At 41.7% G+C, this 18,726-nt stretch overlaps 1 long non-coding RNA gene and 1 other non-coding gene across 2 annotated transcripts; one reads left to right on the forward strand and one right to left on the reverse strand.

Moving 5' to 3' along the window:
* Positions 1-2,259: 2,259 nt before the first annotated feature.
* LOC137532755 (U4 spliceosomal RNA) lies at positions 2,260-2,394 on the reverse strand. The gene has a single exon (XR_011023985.1). It is a non-coding gene; the product is annotated as a U4 spliceosomal RNA (small nuclear RNA).
* A 400-nt stretch (positions 2,395-2,794) lies between these two features.
* On the forward strand, positions 2,795-17,812 carry LOC137551813 (uncharacterized). The gene is made up of 3 exons (XR_011027065.1): positions 2,795-2,825; positions 5,071-5,162; positions 17,621-17,812. It is a non-coding gene; the product is annotated as an uncharacterized lncRNA (long non-coding RNA).
* The last annotated feature ends 914 nt before the right edge of the window (positions 17,813-18,726 follow it).

Genomic DNA, 18,726 nt, shown 5'->3' on the forward strand with positions numbered 1-18,726 from the left:
TCTAACAGTAAGGTCAGTTCTCGAGGTCGGGCAATCCAGGTCGTTAACACACAGACAGATACGGTACAGATTCAGGAGACAGTTACGGAATCCAATAAACAGGCAGGGTTTGGCAACGGAGTATCAGAATAGCGGGGTACAGAATCAAGAGGCAAATACAGAGTCCAGGAACGAGCAGAGTTTGGCAACAGGATATCAGAGATAGCGAGGTACAGAATCAGAGTTCAGCAGGATAGTCAGGCAGGCAGAAGGTCATAACAAATAATACAGTTCAATATTCCTAACGCTAAGGTGTGAGGTCCGTGATCGTCAACACCTTTGGAAACTATGCTAGAACACAGATACAGACAAGGCCTGAGTTCTACCACATAGTGATCGCAACACCAGACACCAGAGGAATGACCAGCACCCAGTATATATACACCAGTGCTCTCCAGCACCTCCCTAAGTGCTGGACCAATGAAAGTTGCTGCAATTGTCAGCTGACCGGCCTGGTCAGCTGACCCTCCTCTGACTGCCGTAAAGGCCCTGCCTCTCCGCGCGCGCACGTGTCCTCCTAAACCAGTGTGGACTATCGGTCCCAGACACACCAGTCATGTGTTGTAATGTTGTTGCTGTATGGAATGCGGAATCCGCCGCCACGCTGTCTGAGCGTGCAGCTTTCCTCCGCATCCAGCCCCACTGTGAGAAGCAGGCCTATGCGTACAAACCGCCGCATCAGACGCGGCGGTTTCTCCACGTTCTGCTATGCCAGACGCGGAAACAGCCGCCTGATCCTGCGTCCATGCGGCGGCTTTTCCGCGTTTCTTCACATAATCACTGTAAGCACTCAGGTATTTGGGCCTGAAGGCAAGGAACAATACATATTTTCCCTGAAGTCCTCCTTTAATTGACCAAAATTGTTTATATGATAAATACTTGACAACAAACGATTAATATTTAGTTTACACTAATATTTGTCTCTTTCTGTATTTTTTTCCCATGCATTTGATCAGTGGTCTATGAAGATAATGCACTTTTTTAAGGAAAGAAATCATATCACCTTAGAGCACTCTCTGTGATAGCATTTGGAACATCTCAGTCCACGATATCAAATGTTTCTTTTATGTCAACAAAAGTATTTTTATAGTTTATTAATGTGGAGTCAAGGGAACCCTTGCCCTTGAAACTCAACTTTTATTGCCAAGAATCAAAAACAGTGCTACTGTAGAAAATGTGTTTTCTTAACAACTGTGACAAGAATTATATGAAAATAAGTGTCTATTCCACCTTCTTGTGAATAAAGGCCTAGGAAATATTAATTGGTGAACTTCAGTGATTTATGATTACGAAGAGGTGCCCCCCTTCAATTAAAAAAAAAAGTGGATAAAGGTATATTTTTACATTTTTTTCCCAGACACTATATAAAGTGGGAATTTAAAAAGTAGATAAATCCTTTTTGGCTTCTTTTCATTTTTATTTTTAATTTTTATGTAAATGTGATTGAACATTGATACCAGTAGTTATTTTATAACTAGCCACTTTGGATTTTATTTCTATTGTATTGTATTGTATTTCTGTTTTGTTCTGTCATATATAAAATGGCTAACAATCTTTTTCTCCCCCACAAACAGGAATTTTAAGCAATGTAGAAAACAGTTCAACCCTATACAATCATCCATTCTTTACTCTACAGCCATATTAGGTGCACTAGATAGTTATTTTGTGGTGTTCAGGTATTTATTGCCGGTGTTCATGCTTTTCCTTTGCATAGTAGACTTGTGTGGCTTTTGCATGCTCAGAAATTTGGCAAAAGCTGATAGTGTAGTGGCTCAAAACAACTGGCTAAAATAAGTTTAACACCCATCTTAATAAATTCCCCACAAATTCATCCTCTCTTTTCTGCTATATGCATAGATGTGCACAAGATACTTTCACTCACACTAAGGTGTAAAATTATCAGTGAAGAAATAAATGTATTTACCTTGGATTGGTTGAAACAAAAAGTGATAGCAACGTGAGGCAACAAAAGTGGCTCAACTGGAGCAAAAGTAAACCTATTTGAAATAAACATGAACGTTTACAGTTGTTCAGAATAGTGGATCATGGCGAAGCCCAGACTTGAAATTCAAATAAGCAGATACTGAGGCTTGCACTTAGTGTTCATTGGGAAGTAAAGAGTTGAATGGTAGAGCCAATATTCTGCAAAGAAAAATCACTAGACACTGTATATAAAAGAGAAAAAGATGGAAATCGATGTGGATTATAGCATTGGAATTTTTTTTTTATAAATATGCAACTCTTCACGAATTTGCAAGTCATCCTTGTGTTCTTTGTTTTTTTTAGGTTTTCAATTAGCAATAATCGCGCCTCTGATAAACCTCGTTGGCTACGATACTGCCACTGCACTAGGTTTGCATTTCATGATATATTTCTTCACAGTCTGTGTTTTTTTTTTCTTTAATACTTAATGTAAGTAGGTAAGATGTCAGAAATGTCCCCTTTGAGCTATTTACTTGGGTAGGGCAGAATTTAGGGAAATTTATTAATTATATTAATTATTAGGGGGAAGCAGGGTTATTGCGCACAAGGGCGACAGGCGCTATTCGGCAGTATCGTAGACTGCAATGCAATTTGGGGCTAAGGTGCATGGGGGTACTTAATTTGGGCCCCCAATACATATGAGTTCAGCTACACTGTAGCCAAACTCATATAGTGGTAGGGGCAGCGCACGGATTATAAGTAGTTCGGATACACTGTAGCTGAATTAATATATCGGTTAGGCCGGCAGTTGGATCGGTTGTAGCAGCAGGGTTGGAGGGTTAGTGTAAGAGAATAGGAACAAGGTTAGTTGAGCCCCAAGGGTTAGCTTAATGTTAGGTATGAAGAGGGGTGGCTAGTATTAGGCACAGAGAGGCAAGGTTACTATTAGGTGTTGGGGGGAGAGATTAGTGTGAGGAAGAGAGAATGTGTAGACATTATGTTTTAAACTGACATGGCTGTGCATCATTATTATTATTATTTATTGTATTTATAAAGCGCCAACATATTATGCAGTGCTGGAGAATAAATATATACAATGATACAAGGATGACAGACATAACAAGGTTATACAGTGTTTGTGATTAGTTTATTCTGAAATTGTATCTTTTTAATAACTTTTCCTTAAAGGAAACCTGAGACGTAAGAATATGAAAGTTTTATACATACCTGGGGCTTCCTTCAGCCCCCAGTACTGATCGCTCCCACGCCATTCTCATCGGCCTCCTCGTTTGGCCAGTAGTTTGGCCAGTCGGGGTGTACTACTGCATAGGCGCAGAATACTCCTGCAGCCAAATTCCAAATTAATGGGGATTCTACCAGGTAAACAAGAAGGTGGAAGAGGACAGCGTGGGAACGATTGGTACGGAGGGTGCATGTATGTATTACTTTGGTGGCATAAGTAATAAAAAGTTATTGCTGTATCATTAGCTGAACTGGAAAAATTGTCAGGTATGTTAACCACCTTACCAAAGCCTAAGGACGATTGGCAGCTGCTAGGTGGCTCCCCCAGGACCGCCTAATGCCAATTGGCGTTAAGTCCTGGGGGAGTGTTTTGCAGGCGATCACATGCACGGATGCGTGCGCGTCCCTGCTTGAGTGATCTAATGCAGCGCTGTACTGGGGATAGCCCTGTCACTTGGCTGTCCTCTCGAGTGGCAGGGAAAGAGATCCTTCTTATAGGCTGATGCCTATGAGAGGCGATCTCTTGTGATTGGCTGTGGGGAGGATGGGGGGAAAAAATACACTTACAGTATTTATTTAAAAAAAAAAAAAGAAGAAATACATTCATAGAAAAAATACTGCCTGCAGCAGCGATTAGAGCCCACCAACAGAAAGCTATGTTGGTGGGCAGAAAAGGGGGGGTCATTTGTGTGCTACATCCTATTGCTCTATAGCGAACTGTTAACGCTGCAAGGTATCGAATTGTAAAAAATAGCCTGGTCACTAGGGGGGTGTAAGCCTGTGGTCCTTAAGCGGTTAAGGGGTAAAAACCCAGGAAGACGAAGTGGTTAAATTTGACCAATACATTTTCCCAGCTATTAGCACCTAATTTTGATTGTACCTTTATGTCTTAAACATTGTACAAACATTAGGTCATTAGGTCACATACTAATTATTTACAGTCACATTTGGCAAAAGTCTAACCTATGTATGTGCATTTTCCATCCTGTGCAGCCATAATGTGTGATGGAAGAGACGTTGGCTGTTTAATTTGTTTCCAGTGTGATTGCTAATGTCATCCTCCAGCATGTTATCCTCCGCCCCTCATTGTATAGTACATGTTCCATGGTTATGCTAAACATGAATCCTTGTTAAAGGTTCACTAGGAAAACTATAGATGTTAGCTGTCTTGTGATTTGTATTGCATTGTGCTTATCATTGCTGTGCACCCAGATTTACAGGGCTAAGCAAAATGATATTTTACTTCACAGTTTGGTTCATTTTCACAGCTGAGGAACTGTAAATAGAATATTTTACAAGGTGCATCTTACATAGCAATCACCACAATAAAATACAAGGGTGTTGGGGTGGTTACTAACTGGTAAAAAAAATCTCTGGATCAAATTAACTTTTGTCATCCGCAGACTGCAGGCAATGTTTGTGCAGTAGTATAGTGTTTACAAGACGCGTTATGCAAGACTTAGACTGAATCATTGCTGTTGACAGTTCCTTCCCTATTTAAATCCCATGAACAACACTGTAATGTTTGTTGAGGAAACAAACCGCAACAAGAGACAAAATCACATCATAAAACACTAAACAGTCACAGCATCTATATTTTAACTTCTGGGACTCATGTTAGTACAACCATTGGTTCTTTTTTGTAATTTTACTGAATTAAAAGGCAAAATTGCTAACTGTTCGCCATCATTAAGATATGTTATTATATTAGATATATATATGTTTTACATATTCATACACCTGAGGTAAGTTTCAGAACATCTTCTGCTGGCTACTTTTTCTGCTGAAATTAGAGCTAAAGTCAAATATTTTCTACATTGATTATTGGGTTTAGTAAGAACCAAGCTAAATAACAGTTTTTTCCAGGTAAATTTCAATGGGCGTTCCCATAATTCCCGGAGCTATAGCCGGAGTCAGTGGCCGGGGATGAGCAGGGTAAATCAGGTTTGTGGTCTGAGGTGAGAAATACATTATTTTGCTATAAATATTGTTGAATTAGCCAATAATTATGAGACTTATTGCTGTTATTATTATTGGCTATATATTTTGGGCCTTATGTGGCTTGCTCTATGTTACGTGCAATTCAAGAATATTACACTAGGCATTGCTGTGTGCATAGGATAGCCCTGAATATTATTAATTGTTCATCATCATCATCATCATCACCATCATAATCATTATCATCATCTCTTGTATAGATATGGCCAATGAGATGCTTGCATGCAAATGTAATGTAATTTGTATACAGCTTGGTATTGGCAAAGTCAAAAGTGGCCAGAGGTGCATTTGATTGGTTCATTTCCAAGTTGAATATAATTTGCATTACACTATATTTCAATGCAAGCCAGAATTATTTGTATCTCATTGACCATCCCTAGTATTGTGTTGTGATAAGGGGCTTATTTTGCTACATTTGGAATATTAAAAAAAGAACCAATAAAAAGTGCACAAAAATAGAATTAAAAGTTAAAAAGCAGTTTAACATTGAATAGTTATAGGTACTTACCTCCCACATCAACTGTACACCATATGTAGCCAATTTATTTATTAAAGCTCCTGGGACAACAGTATTTTGGAAGTATGATCCCACGTGCTTTTTTTTGTGTGTGTGTATGTGTGATTACTTTGATAGTATGGTTATTTTTAAAGGTAATGGGCTGCATTCACTAAGACAAATAGCATGCCTTATTAAAGTTAATGCGCCTTATCAGAGTTGCATAGCGTGCGCTACGAACTTATGCCTGCTAATTAGCAATGACGAGAGCTCCCCTCGTCCTGCCCTGAGCCCCTGCAGGCTCGATGCTACTCTGATAAGGCGTGTTAACTTTGATAAGGCATGTTAACTTTGATAAGGCGTGCTATTTGTCTTAGTGAATCAAGCCCAATGGGTGGGATCTCAATGCTAAGCACAAATTGAGAAAGCATTTAGATAGGAGACACAATTGTAAGATTTGTGTGCATACTTGCAGTTATGGCCCACTTGGGAATCGTACATCGTTCACATTTGTTTGCGTTTTTCATTGCAATTTTACATTTGGACCATTAATTTTCATTTTTTTCTGTAAGTCGCTTGTGTTTGCCATTATAGCAGCACAGTGGCTTAGTGGTTAGCGGTCTCGCCTTGCAGCGCTGAGTCCCTGGTTCGATTCCCAGCCATGTCAACATCTGCAAGGAGTTTGTATGTTCTCCTTGCGTCTGTGTGGGTTTCCTCCGGGCACTCCGGTTTCCTCCCACATACCAAAAACATACAGATAAGTTAATTGGCCTCCCCCCAAAAATTGGCCCAGACTATGATACATACATTACACGATATTGACATATGACTATGGTAGGAATTGGATTGTGAGCTCCTCTGAGGGACAGTTAGTGATGAGCCTATACTGTATATACTCTGTAAAGCGCTGCGGAAGATGTCGGCGCTATATAAATAATAAATAATAATAATAATAATAATAATGAATGCGGCTCCTGAGCGGCTCACATGACTCTGCTATCATAGAGGAGAATCCCGGCCTGCGGCGGTGACGGTGGTTGCGGCCAGTATATGCGCAGTGATTCATTGGGATTCTGTCGGTATTGTACCAGCGGTCTCTGGTCCTTAAGGGGGCAGAGACCTCTGGTACTTAAGTGGTTAAAGAGCAACTGCAGTGAAAATAACAATAAGTCAAAGATAAAAGATAATCCTCAGTGCTCTCTATTGCCCCCCCCCCCGTGAACTAAGCCCTGACTCCTGCATATATGTTTTTTGGTGACGGTCACTGTCTCCACTATTGAGCACAAGGTGTCTGCAGGCTTCACAGTGTGCGGGAGTGCAATAGAGAGTGCTGAGGATTATCCTTCACCTACTCTTCCATGATGGATTGGAAGACCTCTGGCTGCTGATTGATTATTAATTCACTGCGCTTACAGTACATACTACCAGAACGTCATTAATAAAATTGCTAGTATGTTACAATATTCATTTACAAATTCTTAAGCCAGTATTTGCCCATTGTAAAATCTTTCTTCTCCCAAATTATATTCTGAAATGTATCACTGATTCACTGGTGGTGACATCTTTAGTTCTGCCAGGTGATCTACACAGAATGTTCGTTATGGAGAGTTCTATGCATAGTGGGAGATATTGCTTGCATGGCAGTTGAGAAAAGCTGTAGTTTCCCACAATTCCCACAATGCATCGAGGTTCACAGACAGCAAACTGTCAGGACCATGGTCATGACATCACTGTGGGAGGGGTTTCACCCCAATATCAGCCATACAGATGTCCCTGATGATTTATTTGAGAAAAAGAAAATAATTCTCATGGGAAAGTGGGTATCAACTACTGATGAAGTTCAATCCTGGGTTAAAGTTCCTCTTAATGGCAATGACATGCCTGCTTCTGCATGCAGTCAGAGCTTTTTGAGTATCAAATATTACACAAATGCTTTTCATACACTGGTCAATTATCGGACGATCGATTGTCCTATCGATATTTAGAATCGATTCAAAATAAATGAATTGGTCAAACATGAATCAATTTTCTGCCCATACACTAGGGTCGATTTTTGTTCCATTTTGCCACCTTTAACCACTTCAGCCTTCAGTCGTTTTCACTTTATGCATTTTAACAGGCAGTATAAGAAAAAAAAACGGAAAAAATTCATTATTTCTCAGTTTTCAGCCATTATAGTTTTAAAATAATACATGCTTCCATAATTAAAACTCATGTATTGTATTTGCAATATAATTAAAATTATGTCCCTATCACAATGTATGGCGACAATATTTTATTTGGAAATAAAGGTGCATTTTTTCCGTTTTGCATCTATCACTATTTACAAGTTTAAAATAAAAAAATCCAGAAATATTTCATCTTTACATTGATATTTAAAAAGTTTAGACCCTTAGGTAAATATTTACATGTTTTTTTTTTATTGTAATGTTTTGGTTTTTTTTGTATTAAACATTTTATTTGGGTATTTTTGGGAGGGTGGGATGTAAGCCATAGTTTTATAATGTAAATGTGTCTTAAGTTTTATTTTTTTCGCTTGCAGTTGTAGTTTTACTTTTTGGCCACAAGATGGCGGCCATGAGTTTGTTTACATGACGTTACTCTAAGCGTAACATACGCTTAGAGCGACGTATGGGGGACGTTACAGCCAGAAAAAGCGCAGCTTCCGAGAGAAGCTGTCGCTTTTTCAGCGGGGGAGAGGAATCAGTGATCGGGCACCATAGCCCAATTCACTGATTGCCAGGCTAACAAACCGCGGCCGGGAGCGCACGTGCATGCGCGCGATCAGCCGCGGGGAGCGCGCGGACGCGCACATGGCCTCCTGGGTGTAGCTACTACTTCCAGGAGGCCAAAGTAGTTAATCAATCAAAGGCTATTCTGATCACATATGTCTGAATAAATTCCTTGAAATCCAGCAAAGGACCGCGGCACCACTCCAGTATGTTATAGCTCAAATACTTTAATGATACATCAAAAGCAACGACAGACTGCTGTTTCGGCCTTCCATAGGCCTTTGTCAAGCTGCACAAAATAAATTGCTTAAACGATCGATTACGCATTGATCGGAAGTGATCTCACAAGTCCAGCCCCCTATTGTTCATCTGACGAAGGCCGGTGGGCGGCCGATACTAGTGATGAGTGGAGCAGAGCGGTGACGTCACTTCCAGTTCCCCGACGGCAGTGTTTGTTACATGCTGGGAACGGAGATATCGAGCGGCAGGCTGGTGGACACTTGGGTCTTTGCAGCGCGGAGTGGATGGAGCAAAAGCGGGGAGTGCAATGAAAGGACTGTGATTCAGACCGGACTGGGGGAGCAGTACACAGAGGAGGTGGTGAGAGCCCTCAGTGGCAACCTGTGTTTGTTGCTTTGCACGGACTAACGCAGCGTCTGTAACTAACCACAAGCGCAGATCAAGCAAATCCCACATAAAGCCTGCCAGCGGGAAGGTTTTGTCCCCAAGGTTGTCAACACTTATTGCTGCAAACCACATGTGAGACATTGTTAAATCCGGAACACCAAGGAAATAGTCCCTTATTGCTAACCTGTGTGTGTAACTCCCGGGAGTATAAGGACTGCCTTACATGTGTGTGCATGCAGAGTGATGCGGGGGTTGAATGAGTGACACAGCCGGCTGTCAGTCAGCTTAGGAATTACACTGCAGATCTGCTCTTTTAATGGGATTTGGGGGTTTTTGTACAAGCATTAGAAATTAAAGTTAATATGTTATTGCAGACTTTGGAGTATTGGAAATTTTGTCAAGCTGCACAAAATAAATTGCTTAAACGATCGATTACGCATTGATCGGAAGTGATCTCACAAGTCCAGCCCCCTATTGTTCTTTTCCTTCATTGTTCTGCCTCCTTGTAGTGTGTTAATTTGAAGGGCACGATGATGGAGTGATGATGTCTCTCAGCAATTGGGAACAAGGATGAGCTCCGGATGAATTCTGAATGGGTTTCATTCAGAGTTCATCTGAGTAATTGGTGCACCTGAGCGGGCGTGTGAGGGGGGGTTAACTTACCCAGGAGCCGTCTGCTTTAATGCATCCCACAGAGCGCCTCACACTGCGGTCCAATTCACATTCACGTGACTGTCACACTGCCTCCTTCCAGGTTGAAGGAGGTAGCATGGTAGTCACGTGACCGTGAATTGGTACACAGCATGAGGCGCACCGTGGGACGCGGACGCATTAAAGCAGACGGCTCCTGGGTAAGTTAACCATCCCTCACCCACCCCCTCAGGTGCAGTAATTATCTGGATGAATTCCAAATGAAACCCGGAAATTCGGAATTCATCCGGAGCTCATCCCTGATTGGGACGAAGACATTTTAGTTTGTACTGCTCTATTACTGGATGCCACGCAAAAAAAAACGAAAGAGGAGGCATATGTGGACCAAGAATTGGCTGCAGTTTTGTGATACCTACAGTGACCAAAGTCTGCTGTGGGAGGTCTGGAAGAACAATCCAGAGGATTATCGCAGTTACATGCGTAAGTCCGATGCAAATTTCCAGCTGTTATTGCAGAAAGTGGGTCCTAGAATTGCACGGCAAGATACAAGGCTCCGTACATGCATAACATTTTTGCACAGGTTTTTCAGGGTCGGCTGTGAAGGTTCCTGAAATCAAAAAGAGAGTGGCGCGAAATAGCCTATGACTCTACTTTCTCCTTTATTAATTTATAGATCACTTTAATATTATCAGTCATGAAAATTGTACTGTTCCTTTAACTACTTTAGCTCTTCTATCCGCTTTTTATCAGCACGTCAATGTTACAGATTGATACATGCTGCTGAAAAGCGGACAAAAGCGGACAGAAGCGCACAGATGGAAACAAGGCCTAGGCCTTGTTTCCATCTGTGCGCTTCTGTCCGCTTTTGTCCGCTTTTCAGCAGCATGTATCAATCTGTAACATTGACGTGCTGATAAAAAGCAGATAGAAGCGGACAGATGGAAACAAGGCAAAGGACTTCCGAGGCCAAAATCCGGGCCCAAAAACATAAAAAAAGTTAGCTACCTTCATGGCTTTGTAAGGCACGGAGGACGCCGTCCGCGCCCTCCGTGCCGTTCCGCCTGGTCCCCTCTGGTGAATAGCCCCCCGAAAGGCTGCGACCCCACGGTCCGGGTCGGCATCTTCTGCCCCTATAAAGATGGCCGCCGGAGCTGGCCACGGCTGCGCAGTCCGCATAGCCGCTACTGCGGCTGCGCAGCTCTAGGGCCAACCCCCCGATCACGTAACAGGCAGCGTGGATCGGAGGGTTCGCCCTAGAGCTGCGCAGCCGCAGTAGCGGCTATGCGGACTGCGCAGCCGTGGCCAGCTCCGGCGGCCATCTTTATAGGGGCAGAAGATGCCGACCCGGACCGTGGGGTCGCAGCCTTTCGGGGGGCTATTCACCAGAGGGGACCAGGCGGAACGGCACGGAGGGCGCGGACGGCGTCCTCCGTGCCTTACAAAGCCATGAAGGTAGCTAACTTTTTTTTTGTTTTGGGCCCGGATTTTGGCCTCGGAAGTCCTTTAAGGATGCATGCTAGACGTAGGAGCTATGTCCATGAGTTGTGGGGATTCGCAGGACCGAAACCGCCGGAGTACACAGGGCCGCTCGTTAGCCTGGAGATCAAAGAATGGGAACACAGTTCCAATTCAGTGATCTAAGTCCGCGTTAGAATGATTGCTGGGTTCTAAAGAGAAGCCGCGATCATTCTGTTACACTTCCGTACGCTTACAGGAAGCAAAAAAAAATGACTGAGGCCATCTTGTGGCCAAATAGTAAAACTACATCTACATACATTTTTTAAAATGAATATACACACTTTTACATTTAAAATCAACTGTTTACCTCCCACACACCCAAAAATACTCAAATACAATTGAAAAAAACCCCATAAATAGTTATCAAAAGGTCTGAATTTTTTTTTATTATGCATGTCAAGAGGGTATATTACTATTATTTTTCAAACTATATACTTGTAAATAGTGATGGATGCAAAACTGAATAAAAGTACCTTTATTTCCAAATTAAATATTGGCGCCATACATTGTGATAGGAACATAATTTAAATGGTGTAACAACCGGTACAAATGGGCAAATAAAATACGTGGGTTTTAATTATGGTAAAATGTATTATTTTAAAGCTATAATGGACAAATAATGACTTTTTCAATTTTTTTCTGAATATTCCCGTTAAAATGCATTTAGAATAAAATATTTCTTAGCAAAATGTACCACCCACAGAAAGCCTAATTGGTAGTGGAAAAACAAGATATAGATCATTTCATTGTGATAAGTAGTGTTAAAGTTATTGGTGAATGAATAGGAGGTGAAAATTGCTTGGATGCATAAGGTGAAAAAACACTAAAGGCTGAAGTGGTTAAGTAACATACATCTAAAATCCAAATCTTCAGGAATCACTCATACCACAATTCCTCACACACACATACTCAAAGCACTCTGATTTGCCCCCTTAAAAAATCCTTTGGTTTTGGAGTTGCACAAGGGTAGTCCAACCCCTGAGAGTGAAGAAGCAGACCTATAGAGCCTTTAAGGGGCACTATGGCAAAAAAATGCAAAATGTAAAATATGTGCAAACATAGACAAATAAGAAGTATGTTTTTTCCAGAGTAAAATGAGCCATAAATTACTTTTCTCCTATGTTGCTGTCACTTACAGTAGGTAGTAGAAATCTGACAGAAGCGACAGGTTTTGGACTAGTCCATCTCTTCATAGGGGATTCTCAGTAAGGCTTTTATTATTTATAAAGATTTTCCCTAAAAAGGATTTAAACAATAATGCTGGCCAGCTTCCCTGCTCGCTACACAGTTTTTTGGGCAGTTGGACAGAGCAACTGCCATTCGCTAAGTGCTTTTGAAAATAAATAAATCCCTGAGAATCCCCGAAGAAGAGATGGACTAGTCGAAAACCTGTCGCTTCTTATTTGAATATGTTTGCACATATTTTAAATTTTACAATTTTTCGCTTTAGTGCCCCTTTAACTAGCAGAGCCCCTCAATGTTTTATTAAAGGTTCCTGAAATCCTGCATTTTTAAAACAGATTATAAGAGTTGCCGTTACAGTTTGCTGAAAGCCTTTACTGTATTAAGGGCTAAAATTCAGCATTTGATGTGATTTTTATTTGCTACATATATTTAGTTAAGGTGAAATCTGCAGCCTTGTAGGGAATCAATAATAAATATATGCACATAAAAGTAAACATCAGAAGAGGCTACGTACCGCTGCTTTTACTATCAGTTCCTTTAACAATACCCCCAGAGATGTCAGAATTACTTCAGGAAATAACTGCTCTCTGAAAACATTTTTAGTACTAGATATTATCAATGTATCTTTCATAAATTGTCCTCAAGGAGAATTTATGGAGAGGCGTCTGATTGAGTTGATCAATGAAAAGCTTCTAGTTAAGTGGGTCAGCTGACTAATTCTAAGCTGTCACATGTGACATATCGAGAGGGAAGAGTTACAGTGCAAGAGATGTAGCCACATGGGTCAGAATGGGAGCAAGCAGGGACCTATGTAATGACGTTTTGTGCAGGAGGTTGCCTTGCTCACATGATTTGCAGTGGTGAGGTAGAGATGACTGCAATGGACAACTGGCATATTAGAAGTGAAAAGAAAGAAAGATGCGATTTAAATATTAAATGGGTGCATCTTCCCTAAGTTGAACACTTGCCGCCGTCCTTGCAATAGTGTCCTTTGTTTCAGTTCTGATTCTGAACTGTTGATATTGACTCACCTATTCGCTATTGTGAACTGTTATTACCACAAACACCTTCAACTGTGAAACCTGGTCCACAAGTGCTGTGCTAAATGCTTTTATTATTGATCTGCTGAAACTACTACACATGTTGGCAAAATGTTTTTACGTGTTTATATGCTTCTAGTCATCTGGGCCTAGTTTTTTTGCCTTTTCTATAAGACATATCTGACTTGAAATTTTTAAATCTTCCTACCTATCTATTGCTTTTAGCATGCCCAGTTGATCAACTTTTAATCAATATTCAACCAATGATTTATTGAAAGGGTGATGAGGCAGCTGTAAAGTGTCAGGAGACTGATTGTTACATAACACTGAATAGTGCAAAGAAGAGTGGAAGATAAATAGTGGCTGAATAGAGTACTGGTTAAGGGCACCGCCTTTGACATGGGAGACCAGGGTTCGAATCCTGGCTAAGGTCAGTACCTATTCAGTAAGGAGTTCAAGGCAAGACTCCCTAACACTGTAGGGTGATCTCCTGAGCAAGTCCCAGTGGCTGCAGCTCTTGAGCGCTTTGAGTCTGACAGGAGAAAAGCGCTATATAAATGTTCGGATTATTATTATTATTCAGAGGCGGATCTAGAGGGGTGCAGGTATGGCTAGTGCCATGGGCGCCATAGCACCCATGGGCGCCATGCCTGACCCCCCTTCTGTGCTATCACCCATGCCTCTCTATGCGTGTCCCGCCTGTCACGTCACTGCTGCTCCGCCATCCCCGCATCGCTCAGACCTCAGAATAGCGGCAAACGGCGTGAGGAGACAGCGCACAGTACCTGCGGACGCAGAGCACTGCACACTCCCACATGTGAAGTGCAGCCATCTGGGTACTGTCTGTGCGCCCTCCCTCTACTCACTGCGGTCACCTTTGATTCTGAGCGATTTGGGTAAGAGGAATCAGCGACAATACAGTGCCAGTACAATCCTCGTTTCCCCCTCCGCTGGCACGCTTGCAGCCTCTCGAGTCCCGTTTAGTTTGTTATCGCCGCCATTCTTAGTTTCTAGTCCCGCCTCCTCCCCGGGCCATTCGGTACAGGAGTGTAGAGTTCTCTTCCTGTCTGTAAGACCCGCCCCTCTCCTGCAGGGCCAATAGAAATTGATACCTGCCGCCTCTTCGTCTGCCACGAGTTCCTGACTGAACTGGCAATGATGGGTGACTCCACTGTGGACATCATCCGGGGAGACTGTGATGGCGATCCAATGTTTATAGTGACAGGCAGCAAGCAGCCCAGGACATGTAAGCCGGCCTGAAAGCAGCAGCAGCCAGCTGGGACAGCACGGGTGCATCACTGAGTGTGTGACTCACTGCACTACATTGTGCTGCCCAGCTTCTGCTGCTGCTGCAGACAGTAGACTGAGAGGTGATAATTTACAGTATTCTATTTGTTCAATTAAATGTAAAAAAATAATAATTGTGTTTTAATTTGGTGTCATATGCTACCTTTTCTTAACACCCTCCCCCTACTACTATCCTAGCAATCTACTGTATGTGCCTACTTTTGTATACTGTGAGGCCCTTATGGATTAAAGGGAATTGTGAATGAAAGCTGCATTCAGTTTAATTTATCTAGGGCTTCCTCCAGCTCCCTGTCAATCAGGTCTCCAGCTGTCCTCCCAGTGTACTGTGCTTTTGTGCCCCTCTGAATGCTGGTCCACTAAGCCCTATCGCGGGCAACTGCGCATCCCCAGTCTGGCCCTGTCCTTGCTCGTGCTCCAGTTGCAAGGAGCATTCTGTGCCTTCACTGTTCATAAACCTTGCTACTGCGCATGCACAGAATGCTCCTGACCACAGGAGCTCAATCAAGGCTGGGGCCGCACATGTACCTTAGCCTGCAACAGGAGTCAGTCGGCCAGCATTCGGAGGGGCACAGCAGCAGACTGGGAGGAGAGTGTGGGACCTGATGAACTACAGAGGACTGGAATAAGCCCTAGGTAAGTTAAAATGAATGCCTTTAGTTCACTTAAGATTCCCGTTTGTGTGGACTGTCCTCCATTGGGCTGCTCTGCTCCCCATTTGTGGCTTCAACTGGAAGCAGTTGAATGGAAACCAATGCTCTGTTCACTCCATATTCACTTTATGTCATTGCAGCCACCTGGTTGTGTAGGTGTGGCCAGGAGCATTCTAGCCGTGCATTTAATAAGAATATACTGGCTGTCACCAGAGGAGCTTGCAATTTAATCTTTACCATAGCCACGCCATATTATTATAATAGCACTGACATCTTCTGCAGCACATTACACAGTACGTAGGCATTTCACTGCCTGTCCTCAGAGGAGCTCACAGTCTAATCCTACTATTGTCATAGTCTAATGTCCTACCATATTATTATGTATGTATATAGCACTGACATCTCCTGCAGCACTTTACAGAGTACATAGTCATGTCACGGACTGTCCTCAGAGGAGCTCACAATCTAATCCTACCATAGTCATAGTCTAATGTCCTACCATATTATTATTATGTATTTATATAGCACTGACATCTTCTGCAGCACATTACAGAGTACATAGTCATGTCATTGACTGTCCTCAGAGGAGCTCACAATCTAATCCCTACCATAGTCATAGTCTAATGTCCTACCATATTATTATTATGTATTTATATAGCACTGACATCTACTGCAGCACTTTACAGAGTACAATTTCACTGCCTGTCCTCAGAGGAGCATACAAACGAATCCTACCATAGTCATAGCCTAATGTCCTACCATATTGTGTATCTATTTAGCATTGATATTTTTCACAGCTCTTTACAGAATATATAGCCTTGTCACTGTCACCAGAGGAGCTTACAATATAATTATTACCATAGTCATACTCAAATGTCCTACGATATAATTATAATGTATTTATATAGCACATCTTCTGCAGCACTTTACATACTCTTATACCTGAAATTGTTCTGTAGGGGATGTTATACCTGGTGTGTGTGTGTGTGTTTTTTCTAAGGGACATGATGACAGCATGTATTAAAATGGTGCATGGTCTATATATCATATGGAATATGTTCCATAGTGTATGTGTACTGTATATGACATGGGTTGGGGACAGGTTTTCTTGCCTGGGGTGACAAAAAAATGGTTAGAATTTCCCCCGTCTGGATGTCTGTGACTACTTGATTATTTTATTAATTTTGAGCCACAAGTCTACTTAATAGTAATGTAAAAGAAGTATTTCTGAAAAAGCAGGCAGCAATAAGCCGCAAAAAACAACAACAAGGGTATGTAAGGAATGGTGCTGTTTTTACAGGGGAAGGGGCTCTGATGGAGAAAGGAGGGGGGCGCATTTTCAGTGTTTGCCATAGGCGCCATATTACCTAGATACGCCACTGTTATTATAAATTAACATGGGTGGGAAAAAGTGAGGGGAACGGAATAATACAGCATCTGAAAGGGGATGGTACAGGGAGGAAGGAATTCTGAGGAACTTGGATCCTTTTGCCCTGAATGGTGCCACACCAAAGAATAACAAAAGCAAAACTTGGTGAAACTTTGTGTATGGTCAGAGGGTGACATTTAGACTCTCAAGTTGCAAAAAGTTATTGCCAGAGGGCCATAAGTATGAAAACAATGCCTTCAGTGCATGTATGCTGCTCTTTCCCTCTGCATCATACATCTTCAAAGTATATTACAGTCATACTCTCAGACAAAGTGAAGGTGAAAGTAAATCTTCAAAAAGACGAAAAAGGCAAAATTAAGCTATAGGGTATGTCAATAAGCCACTCAGTCTTTGTACAGGTTTGTGTTAGACAAGACACAGAAAATTTATATCACGCTTTTATCCTGGGCTGGCTGGCGGACTCAAAGTGCTTCAGGGCTGCAGCCACTTAAGGCACGCTCCACGGGCCACCAGGATCTTTAGGGAGCCTTGCCCAAACACCCATTACTGTTTTATGTACTGGCTTGGGATTCTAAACCTGGTCAAAGGCTCAAACCCTTCGTGGAAGGCAACAGCCTTAACCAGTACACTATCCAGCTAACTCTACAAAAAAGTTAAAGAAATAATCTCTGCTGTTGGCCAATGAAGGAGATCTAGGCATTGTCTTGTCATGAAGCTGAGGGGAAAGGGATAAGACCCCGGAACACATTCCACAGTCAGAATAGTATAGTTTTGCCTTTGAACAGTATCATTTATATTGAACAGATTCGTTTTACCTCTAGGCTTGACTTCTCCTTCATTTTCAATAAGGCTTTCTTGATGTAGTAGAAGCTTATCTTCATCATGTCTGCTGAAGGCCAACAGGGTTGAATTCAAGTCTGTCTGTCTGTCTGTCAAATTGTACTGAACCCCTAACATACTACAATGAGCATAAATACACCCCATGCATCAATAAATACATGCCCTGATTCTTACCTTGTTCTCAGTTTGTGTCAGTTTTTTTGCTTTTGGTACTGTTGCAGTACCAGCTGGAATCCAAACGCCACGTGAATTATTGTGTTCCCACAAAGAGAGAAGCAGTAGTGAACGAATATGGCCAAAAAAATATGGGCATGCATGCAAAAGTCATTTTCAAGTCAAGAGGAATGAGAAAACAAGTTTCAAGAAAGTTTTCCAAGGTATGTATATGAAACCAACATTAATTATATTCTTCTGAAAGCATTGAATCTGGGGAAGTTGCTAATTTCAATGCAAAAGTCTTTTTGATAAAAATTTTGAGCTCATCACTAGTAACAAGCAGCAATGACCCGGAAGCAGCGCCTGAGCGCCTAAATTACGGTAAAACTGTTGGTACTGAGAATTACAAATCTGCAAGTATGAAAATTAGGCACTATAACCTTAAGGGGGATATAATAAAAAAAATAATATTTTCTATGGTTCAGGTTAGTGTTAGTCCCATTTCACACATAACGCATTGGGGTCCTCTCCCATTAGTCTTTATGAGACAGGCCACAGTACCTATGGTGCAATACGATGTGAGAGAAGTGGTTCGTCCGACTTAGAGGATGCAGCGTGGTACTGTGCAGTGAGTGCAGTACTGCGTGTTGCTTGACTCTATGGGAGTCATTGGCACAGTGAACAATATTTAAAGAGACACTGAAGCTAAAAAATTATGATATAATGAATTGATTGTGTAGTATGGATAATTACTAGAACATTGGTAGCAAAGAAAATATTCTCATATTTTTATTTCCAGTTATATAGTTTTTTTTTTTTTTAAATAACATTGCATCATTCTCTAATATTTGTAGTTTACACACTACTCAGCACTCTAAATGATTTTACAGAGCAACTTAGTGAACTTTTGAACCCTTGCAGTTATTTCTAA

The sequence above is a fragment of the Hyperolius riggenbachi genome, chromosome 1 (genome assembly GCF_040937935.1).
Source record: "Hyperolius riggenbachi isolate aHypRig1 chromosome 1, aHypRig1.pri, whole genome shotgun sequence".
Classification (NCBI taxonomy): Eukaryota; Metazoa; Chordata; class Amphibia; order Anura; family Hyperoliidae; genus Hyperolius; species Hyperolius riggenbachi.